Here is a 10,168-nt window from a genome sequence, read left to right as displayed (position 1 = left end):
TCCAGATGTAGAAAAGGGTCCTTCCGGATGCCATGAAGGGTACAGGGTGCACCCATCTGCAGGTGGTCGCTCATGTCGGCACCAATGATGTGTGTCGCTATGGATCGGAGGAAATCCTCTCTGGCTTCTGGCGGCTATCTGATTTGATGAAGACTGCCAGTCTCGCTAGCGGGATGAAAGCAGAGCTCACCATCTGCAGCATCGTCGACAGGACTGACTGCGGACCTTTGGTACAGAGCCGAGTGGAGGGTTTGAATCAGAGGCTGAGACGGTTCTGCGACCGTGTGGGCTGCAGATTGCTTGACTTGCGGCATAGGGTGGTGGGGTTCCGGGTACCGCTGGATAGGTCAGGAGTCCACTACACGCAGCAAGCGGCTACACGGGTAGCAGGGTTCAAAAATGGTTCAAATGGCTCTGAGCACTACGGGACTTAACATCTGTGGTCATCAGTCCCCTAGAACTTAGAACTACTTAAACCTAACTAACCTAAGGACATCACACACATCCATGCCCGAGGCAGGATTCTAACCTGCGACCGTAGCAGTCACGCGGTTCAGGGCTGAGCGCCTAGAACCGCTAGACCACCGCGGCCGGCGGGTAGCAGGGGTTGTGTGGTGTGGACTGGGCGGTTTTTTAGGTTAGATGGCCTAGGGCAAGTACAGAAAGGGCAACAGCCTCAAAGGGTGCGGGGAAAAGTTAGGACATGCGGGGACCAAGCAGCAATCGGTATTGTAATTGTAAACTGTCGAAGCTGCATTGGTAAAGTACCGGAACTTCAAGCGCTGATAGAAAGCACCGAAGCTGAAATCGTTATAGGTACAGAAAGCTGGCTGAAGCCAGAGATAAATTCTACCGAAATTTTTACAAAGGCACAGGCGGTGTTTAGAAAGGATAGATTGCATGCGACCGGTGGTGGCGTGTTTGTCGCTGTTAGTAGTAGTTTATCCTGTAGTGAAGTAGAAGCGCATAGTTCCTGTGAATTATTATGGGTGGAGGTTACACTCAACAACCGAGCTAGGTTAATAATTGGCTCCTTTTACCGACCTCCCGACTCAGCAGCATTAGTGGCAGAACAACTGAGAGAAAATTTGGAATACATTTCACATAAATTTTCTCAGCATATTATAGTCTTAGGTGGAGATTTCAATTTACCGGATATAGACTGGGACACTCAGATGTTTAGGACGGGTGGTAGGGACAGAGCATCGAGTGACATTATACTGAGAGCAATATCCGAAAAATTACCTCGAGCAATTAAACAGAGAACCGACTCGTGGAGATAACATCTTGGACCTACTGATAACAAACAGACCCGAACTTTTCGACTCTGTAAATGCAGAACAGGGAATCAGTGATCATAAGGCCGTTGCAGCATCTCTGAATATGGAAGTTAATAGGAATATAAAAAAAAGGGAGGAAGGTTTATCTGTTTAGAAAGAGTAATAGAAGGCAGATTTCAGACTACCTAACCGATCAAAACGAAAATTTCCGTTCCGACACTGACAATGTTGAGTGTTTATGGAAAAAGTTCAAGGCAATCGTAAAATGCGTTTTAGACAGGTACGTGCCGAGTAAAACTGTGAGGGACGGGAAAAACCCACCGTGGTTCAACAACAAAGTTAGGGAACTACTGCGAAAGCAAAGAGAGCTTCACTGCAAGTTTAAACGCAGCCAAAACCTCTCAGACAAACAGATGCTAAACGATGTCAGAGTTAGCGTAAGGAGGGCTATGCGTGAAGCGTTCAGTGAATTCGAAAGTAAAATTCTATGTACCGACTTGACAGAAAATCCTAGGAAGTTCTGGTCTTACGTTAAATCAGTAAGTGGCTCGAAACAGCATATCCAGACACTCCGGGATGATGATGGCATTGAAACAGAGGATGACACGCGTAAAGCTGAAATACTAAACACCTTTTTCCAAAGCTGTTTCACAGAGGAAGACCGCACTGCAGTTCCTTCTCTAAATCCATGCACAAACGAAAAAATGGCTGACATCGAAATAAGTGTCCAAGGAATAGAAAAGCAACTGGAATCACTCAACAGAGGAAAGTCCACTGGACCTGACGGGATACCAATTCGATTCTACACAGAGTACGCGAAAGAACTTGCCCCCCTTCTAACAGCCGTGTACCGCAAGTCTCTAGAGGAGCGGAAGGTTCCAAATGATTGGAAAAGAGCACAGGTAGTCCCAGTCTTCATGAAGAGTCGTCGAGCAGATGCGCAAAACTATAGACCTATATCTCTGACATCGATCTGTTGTAGAATTTTAGAACATGTTTTTTGCTCGAGTATCATGTCGTTTTTGGAAACCCAGAATCTACTCTGTAGGAATCAACATGGATTCCGGAAACAGCGATCGTGTGAGACCCAACTCGCTTTATTTGTTCATGAGACCCAGAAAATATTAGATACAGGCTCCCAGGTAGATGCTATTTTCCTTCACTTCCGGAAGGGGTTCGATACAGTTCCGCACTGTCGCCTGATAAACAAAGTAAGAGCCTACGGAATATCAGACCAGACGTGTGGCTGGATTGAAGAATTTTTAGCAAACAGAACACAGCATGTTGTTATCAATGGAGAGACGTCTACAGACGTTAAAGTAACCTCTGGCGTGCCACAGGGGAGTTTTATGGGACCATTACTTTTCACAATATATATAAATGACCTAGTAGATAGTGTCGGAAGTTCCATGCGGCTTTTCGCGGATGATGCTGTAGTATACAGAGAAGTTGCAGCATTAGAAAATTGTAGCGAAATGCAGGAAGATCTGCAGCGGATAGGCACTTGGTGCAGGGAGTGGCAACTGACCCTTAACATAGACAAATGTAATGTATTGCGAATACATAGAAAGAAGGATCTTTTATTGTATGATTACATGATAGCAGAACAAACACTGGTAGCAGTTACTTCTGTAAATATCTGGGAGTAGGCGTGCGGAACGATTTGAAGTGGAATGATCATATAAAATTCATTGTTGGTAAGGCGGGTACCAGGTTGAGATTCATTGGGAGAGTCCTTAGAAAATGTAGTCCATCAACAAAGGAGGTGGCTTACAAAACACTCGTTCGACCTATACTTGAGTATTGCTCATCAGTGTGGGATCTGTACCAGATCGGGTTGACGGAAGAGATAGAGAAGATCCAAAGAAGAGCGGCGCGTTTCGTCACAGGCTTATTTAGTAACCGTGATAGCGTTACGAAGATGTTTAGCAAACTCAAGTGGCAGACTCTGCAAGAGAGGCGCTCTGCATCGCGGTGTAACTTGCTCGCCAGGTTTCGAGAGGGTGCGTTTCTAGATGAGGTATCGAATATATTGCTTCCCCCTATTTATACCTCCCGAGGAGATTACGAATGTAAAATTAGAGAGATTCGAGCGCGCAGGGAGGCTTTCAGACAGTCGTTCTTCCCGCGAACCATACGCGACTGGAAAAGAAAAGGGAGGTAATGACAGTGGCACGTAAAGTGCCCTCCGCCACACACCGTTGGGTGGCTTGCGGAGTATAAATGTAGATGTAGATGCTGCTAGGCTGAATACCGTAACACCTACAACTATCAAAAAGAAACGCAGAGTATATCTATCTAAAAAAGCTGATAAAAATATTCTTAACGCCTTTTTAAGAGACAGTCTCAACTCCTTCCGATCTGATCACGTAAGCGTAGTAAAGATGTGGAATGTTTTCAAAGAGATAGTATCGATCTCGCTTCCCACGCCCGGGTTCCCGGGTTCGATTCCCGGCGGGGTCAGGGATTTTCTCTGCCTCGTGATGGCTGGGTGTTGTGTGATGTCCTTAGGTTAGTTAGGTTTAAGTAGTTCTAAGTTCTAGGGGACTTATGACCACAGCAGTTGAGTCCCATAGTGCTCAGAGCCATTTGCCCCCCCTGCGGGTCCGGGGATTAGAATAGGTCCGAGGTATTCCTGCCTGTCGTAAGAGGCGACTAAAAGGAGTCCATCCCCCTCACGGGGGTAGTTAGCGCCTGCGTCCGGAGACGGACGGTTCCACGACCTATAATTGTGGTCTTTTTGGTTTTTCACTTCTCGTTTCTTCCTTCCTTTTGTTGGTTCCTTTCTTTGTTCTTCTCCACCTCACTGTCTTCCTTACTCTTTCCCTTGACTTCTTCTCCTTGCCTTCTCATTGCCTTCTTCTCCTTGCCTTCTCATTGCCTTCTTCTCCTTGCCTTCTCATTGCCTTCTTCTCCTTGCTTTCTCATTGCCTTCTTCTCCTTGCCTTCTCTGGTCTCCGCCTCGGCGTTTGAGACAGTCTGTCCTCTTTCTCCCTCTCTCTCTGCTTTTTCCTCTTCTTCCTTCCTCCCTGTGCGTGCCTGAAGGCCGACCCACGCGTTCGCACGCGTAGCCGGTGACGGGGTAACGCGTAATTCCCCGCCCTGGGTAGACATGTAAGGCACGCGCGTACCCCCTGGTAAAGGCCAGGCCCGGGGAGGGGTGATTGCCTGAGCTGATACCTTCTGACCATGCCGATTGGTCCCTCCGTCTGTTTCTCGGGAGGTGTGACCTGAGGTGTAAACATTCACCTAAGGCGGGAGTGCCCTCTGAGAGGGTCCCCACAAGGAAGGAGCGCGCCATCGGAGACGCTGGCAATCATGGGGGATTCCTCCGCAATGGATTCTACTCCATCTCTCTCGACTTCTGCCCAAAAACGGAAACGTGACCAGCCACCAGTGACAAAAGTACTACCGCCTGCCCCACAGTTCCTCGTCGTTTCTCGATCTGAGGACGGAAAGGATTTTTCCTCTGTCAACCCTTTCGTTATCCAGAAGGGCGTAGATGCCATAGCCGGATCTGTCAAATCTTGTACCAGGTTGCGTAACGGTACCTTATTACTAGAAACTGAGAGTGCCTTTCAGGCACAAAAACTGCTTCGGGCCACACTCCTGTACACGTTCCCCGTCCGGGTGGAGGCCCACCGAACTTTGAATTCGTCTCGTGGTGTAGTCTATACTAGCTCCCTCGACGGATTGACTGACGAGGAGATTCAATCTTTCCTCGCTGAGCAGGGCGTGACGGCTGTCCATAGGGTCATGAAAAAGGTCAACAATGACCTTGTACCGACCCGGACACTTTTCTTGACCTTCGATAGTGTTAAGCTGCCATCGCGCATCAAGGCGGGCTACGAGGTTATTTCTGTTCGCCCCTATGTCCCGACACCTACGCGCTGCTACCAGTGTCAGCGTTTCAATCACACTCGACAGTCTTGTTCCAATGCGGCTAAATGTGTCACTTGTGGCAGGGATGCCCATGAGGGTGACTGTCCACCTCCGTCTCCTCGTTGTGTGAACTGTCAGGGTGACCATGCCGCATCCTCCCGCGACTGTCCTGTCTATAAGGAAGAACGCTGTATCCAAGAACTTCGGGTCAAAAAGAAAGTGTCCACCTCGGCTGCTCGCAAGCTATTGGCTATTAGGAAGCCCGCGCTGCTCCCAGCGGGGAAATACAGTACTGTCCTCGCCTCTCCTCGGACTACCAGGGAGGTGGCAACCCAGACATGCGATCTGACCTTCAGCACCACGGTCGTCCGTTCGGCCAGTGCTAAGATCGCGCGGTCGACGTCTCCTCTGCCTCCCATCACCCCACAGACACCAGCCCCTTCATCAGCTTCTGCTAAGACGAAGACCCCGAAGTCAGATGCACGGGCCTTCAAGAAGGAACCATCCCGTGCAGACTTCCTACGTACCTCGACCTCCCAGCCTTCGACCGGTACTTCGACCAAACGTCCTTCCAAGAAGGCTCATAGGAAGCACAGTTCTCCTTCTCCTCCACGGCGCATTTCTTCTCCTGCGCCACCCAGCGGTTGCCGCCCCAGGCCGTCATCCGTTTCGCCTGGCCGCACCGCTGGTAGCCGAACATATGGCCGTTCACCGGCGGAGGAAGCTCCCCCTCCCGGCCATCCTCCCAAGATGGCCGATGAACCTATAGACCCAATGGACGATGACTGTCCGCCTACTGATAGCGGCGGCAGTGCTCGCTCGAAGCCAGGCCCTCAGCGGCCTTCGAGGTGACCCCTTCTTTCATCTTCCTTTTCTTACGATGGCACTTATTCACTGGAATATTCGCAGCATTCGCTCCAACCGAGAGGACTTGAAGTTGCTGCTCCGCTTGCACCGTCCGCTCGTCGTAGCCCTCCAGGAAACGAAGCTACGCCCATGCGGTCAAATTGCCTTGGCACACTACACCTCTGTGCGTTTTGACCTACCCCCTGTGGTAGGTATCCCAGCTCATGGAGGGGTTATGTTGCTGGTCCGGGATGATATTTACTACGATCCCATCACGTTGCACACCGGCCTGCAGGCAGTTGCCATCCGCATTACTCTCCCCACTTTTACGTTTTCCATTTGTACCGTTTACACTCCATCGTCATCTGCCGTTACCAGGGCAGACATGATGCAACTTATTGCTCAGCTACCTGCACCATTTTTGTTAACTGGAGACTTCAATGCCCACCATCCCCTTTGGGGCTCTCCAGCATCCTGCCCGAGGGGCTCCTTGTTAGCAGACCTTTTCAACCAGCTCAATCTAGTCTGCCTCAATACTGGCGCCCCTACTTTTCTTTCGGACACATCTCACACCTATTCCCATTTAGACCTCTCTATATGTACTCCCCAACTTGCACGCCGGTTTGAGTGGTATGCCCTTTCTGATACATATTCGAGCGACCACTTCCCGTGTGTTATCCATCTCCTGCAGCATACCCCCTCTCCGTGCTCCTCTAGTTGGACCATCTCCAAGGCAGACTGGGGGCTCTTCTCTTCCAGGGCGACCTTTCAGGATCAAACCTTCACAAGCTGCGATCGTCAGGTTGCACACCTCACGGAAGTCATTCTCGCTGCTGCTGAATATTCCATCCCTCACCCTACTTCTTCTCCACGTCGCGTACCGGTCCCCTGGTGGACCGCAGCATGTAGAGACGCTTTACGTGCTCGTCGACGTGCTTTACGCACATTTAAACGCCACCCTACAGTGGCGAATTGTATCAATTATAAACGATTACGTGCTCAGTGTCGTCGTATTATCAAAGACAGCAAGAAAGCCAGCTGGGCTGCTTTCACAAGCACCTTCAACAGTTTTACTCCTTCTTCTGTTGTCTGGGGTAGCCTGCGCCGGCTATCTGGCACTAAGGTCCACTCACCAGTTTCTGGCTTGAAGGTCGCGACTGACGTCTTTGTGGCCCCTGAGGCTGTCTCCAATGCCTTCGGCCGCTTTTTCGCAGAGGTTTCAAGCTCCGCTCATTACCACCCTGCCTTCCTCCCCCGCAAACAGGCAGAGGAGGCTAGGCCACCTAACTTCCGCTCCTCGAATTGTGAAAGTTATAATGCCCCATTCACCATGCGGGAACTCGAAGACGCACTTGGCCGATCACGGTCCTCCGCTCCAGGGCCTGATTCTATTCGTATTCAGATGCTGAAGAACCTTTCTCCTGCGGGTAAAGGTTTTCTTCTTCGTACATACAATCGCATCTGGATTGAGGGACATGTTCCCGCATGCTGGCGCGAGTCTATTGTTGTCCCGATTCCTAAGCCGGGGAAGGACAAGCACTTGCCTTCCAGTTATCGACCTATCTCGCTTACCAGCTGTGTCTGTAAAGTGATGGAGCGAATGGTTAACTCTCGATTGGTTTGGCTGCTAGAGTCTCGACGCCTACTTACCAATGTACAATGTGGATTTCGTAGGCGCCGCTCTGCTGTTGAGCATCTGGTTACCTTGTCGACCTTCATTATGAATAACTTCTTGCGGAAGCGCCCGACCGCGGCTGTGTTCTTTGATTTGGAGAAGGCTTACGACACCTGTTGGACGGCGGGCATTCTCCGCACCATGCATACATGGGGCCTTCGCGGTCGCCTCCCTCTTTTTATTCGTTCCTTTTTAATGGATCGACAGTTCAGGGTACGTGTGGGTTCTGTCCTGTCCGACACCTTTCGCCAGGAGAATGGGGTGCCACAGGGCTCAGTTTTGAGCGTCGCTCTCTTCGCCATCGCGATCAATCCAATAATGGATTGCCTCCCAGCTGATGTATCAGGCTCCCTTTTCGTGGACGATTTTACCATCTATTGCAACGCGCAGTGTACACGTGTCCTGGAGCACTGTCTTCAGCGTTCTCTTGACCGTCTTTACTCCTGGAGTGTCGCCAATGGCTTCCGTTTTTCTGCCGAGAAGACGGTCTGTATTAACTTCTGGCGCTACAAAGAGTTTCTCCCACCGTCCTTACGACTCGGTCCCGTTGCTCTCCCAATCGTGGAGACAACCAAATTTTTAGGCCTTACATTTGACAGGAAACTTAGCTGGTCTCCACATGTGTCATATTTGGCCGCCCGTTGTACCCGTTCTTTAAATGTCCTCCGTGTTCTCAGTGGTATGTCGTGGGGAGCGGATCGAACCGTCCTACTTCGTTTATATCGGTCGATCGTCCGCTCCAAGCTGGATTATGGGAGCGTCGTATACTCCTCTGCACGGCCATCCATCTTACGCCGCCTCAACTCCATACAACATCGGGGTTTACGACTTACGATCGGAGCATTTTATACTAGTCCCGTAGAGAGTCTTCATGCTGACGCTGGCGAATTGCCACTCACCTACAGGCGCGATATATTGCTTTGTCGGTATGCCTGTCGGCTACTGTCAATGCCCGACCATCCGTCTTATCGTTCCTTTTTTGACGACTCTCTCGACCGTCAATACGGGTTGTATGTCTCTGCCCTGCTACCCCCTGGAGTTCGCTTTCGTCGCCTCCTTCAACACCTTAATTTTTCACTCCCTGCAACCTTTCGAGTGGGCGAGAGCCACACGCCACCTTGGCTCCAGGCTCAGGTCCGCGTTCACCTTGACCTCAGCTCGCTCCCAAAAGAGGTTACCCCCGGTTCGGTCTACCACTCCCGTTTTGTGGAACTTCGTTCGAAGTTCATCAATATGACTTTCATTTATACAGATGGCTCTAAGACCAATGACGGGGTCGGGTGTTCTTTTATCGTCGGGGCACAAAGTTTCAAATACCGGCTCCATGGCCATTGTTCGGTCTTCACAGCTGAGCTCTTTGCCCTCTACCAGGCTGTTCTATACATCTGCCGCCACCGACATTCTGCTTATGTCATCTGCTCCGACTCCCTGAGCGCCATCCAGAGCCTCAGTGATCCGTATCCGGTTCACCCTTTCGTGCACCGGATCCAACGCTCTCTTCGGCAGCTGGTGGACGTCGGTTCTCCGGTTAGCTTTATGTGGGTCCCTGGCCATGTCGGTATCCCTGGGAACGAAGCTGCAGATGCCGCGGCCAAGACTGCGGTCCTCCAGCCTCGGACAGCTTCTTGTTGTGTCCCTTCGTCAGATTTTAGCAGGGTTATTTGTCGGCGCATTTTATCGCTGTGGCATGCCGATTGGGCTGCCCTTACAGCCAACAAGCTTCGGGCCTTAAAACCTCTTCCCGTGGCTTGGACGTCCTCCTCACGCCCTTCTCGGCGGGAGGAGGTAGTTTTGACCCGGTTAAGAATTGGACACTGCCGGTTCAGCCATCGCCATCTGCTGACGGCTGCGCCGGCGCCGTTCTGCCCATGTGGGCAATTGCTGACGGTCCGCCACATTTTAATGTCGTGTCCGGATTTTAACGCACTGCGTCTCGATCTTAACCTGCCATGTACTTTAGATGCCGTTTTAGCGGATGACCCACGAGCAGCTGCTCGTGTTCTTCGTTTTATCAATTTGACAAACCTCACTAAGGACATTTGATGATGCTGTTTTTAATCCTATGCCTGTCAGTCTGTCTTTTATCGTGTTTTCCCTTTTAGTTGTTGTTTTAAACTTGTGCCTCGCGGTGCATTCTTAACGTCGTCAGGGCGCTAATGACCATTGAAGTTGTGCGCCCTAAAACCACAAAAAAGAGCCATTTGAACCATTTTTAGATAGTATCGACGGCAGTTGGGAGATATATACCACATAAATTAATAGGCCGGCCGAAGTGGCCGTGCGGTTAAAGGCGCTGCAGTCTGGAACCGCAAGACCGCTACGGTCGCAGATTCGAATCCTGCCTCGGGCATGGATGTTTGTGATGTCCTTAGGTTAGTTAGGTTTAACTAGTTCTAAGTTCTAGGGGGCTAATGACCTCAGCAGTTGAGTCCCATAGTGCTCAGAGCCATTTGAACCATTTTAAATTAATAAGTGGTGGTTCTGA

The sequence above is a fragment of the Schistocerca cancellata genome, chromosome 5 (genome assembly GCF_023864275.1).
Source record: "Schistocerca cancellata isolate TAMUIC-IGC-003103 chromosome 5, iqSchCanc2.1, whole genome shotgun sequence".
NCBI classification, from domain to species: Eukaryota; Metazoa; Arthropoda; class Insecta; order Orthoptera; family Acrididae; genus Schistocerca; species Schistocerca cancellata.
The sequence above is the reverse complement of the archived record's forward strand: the minus strand, read 5'-3'. Positions refer to the sequence as shown.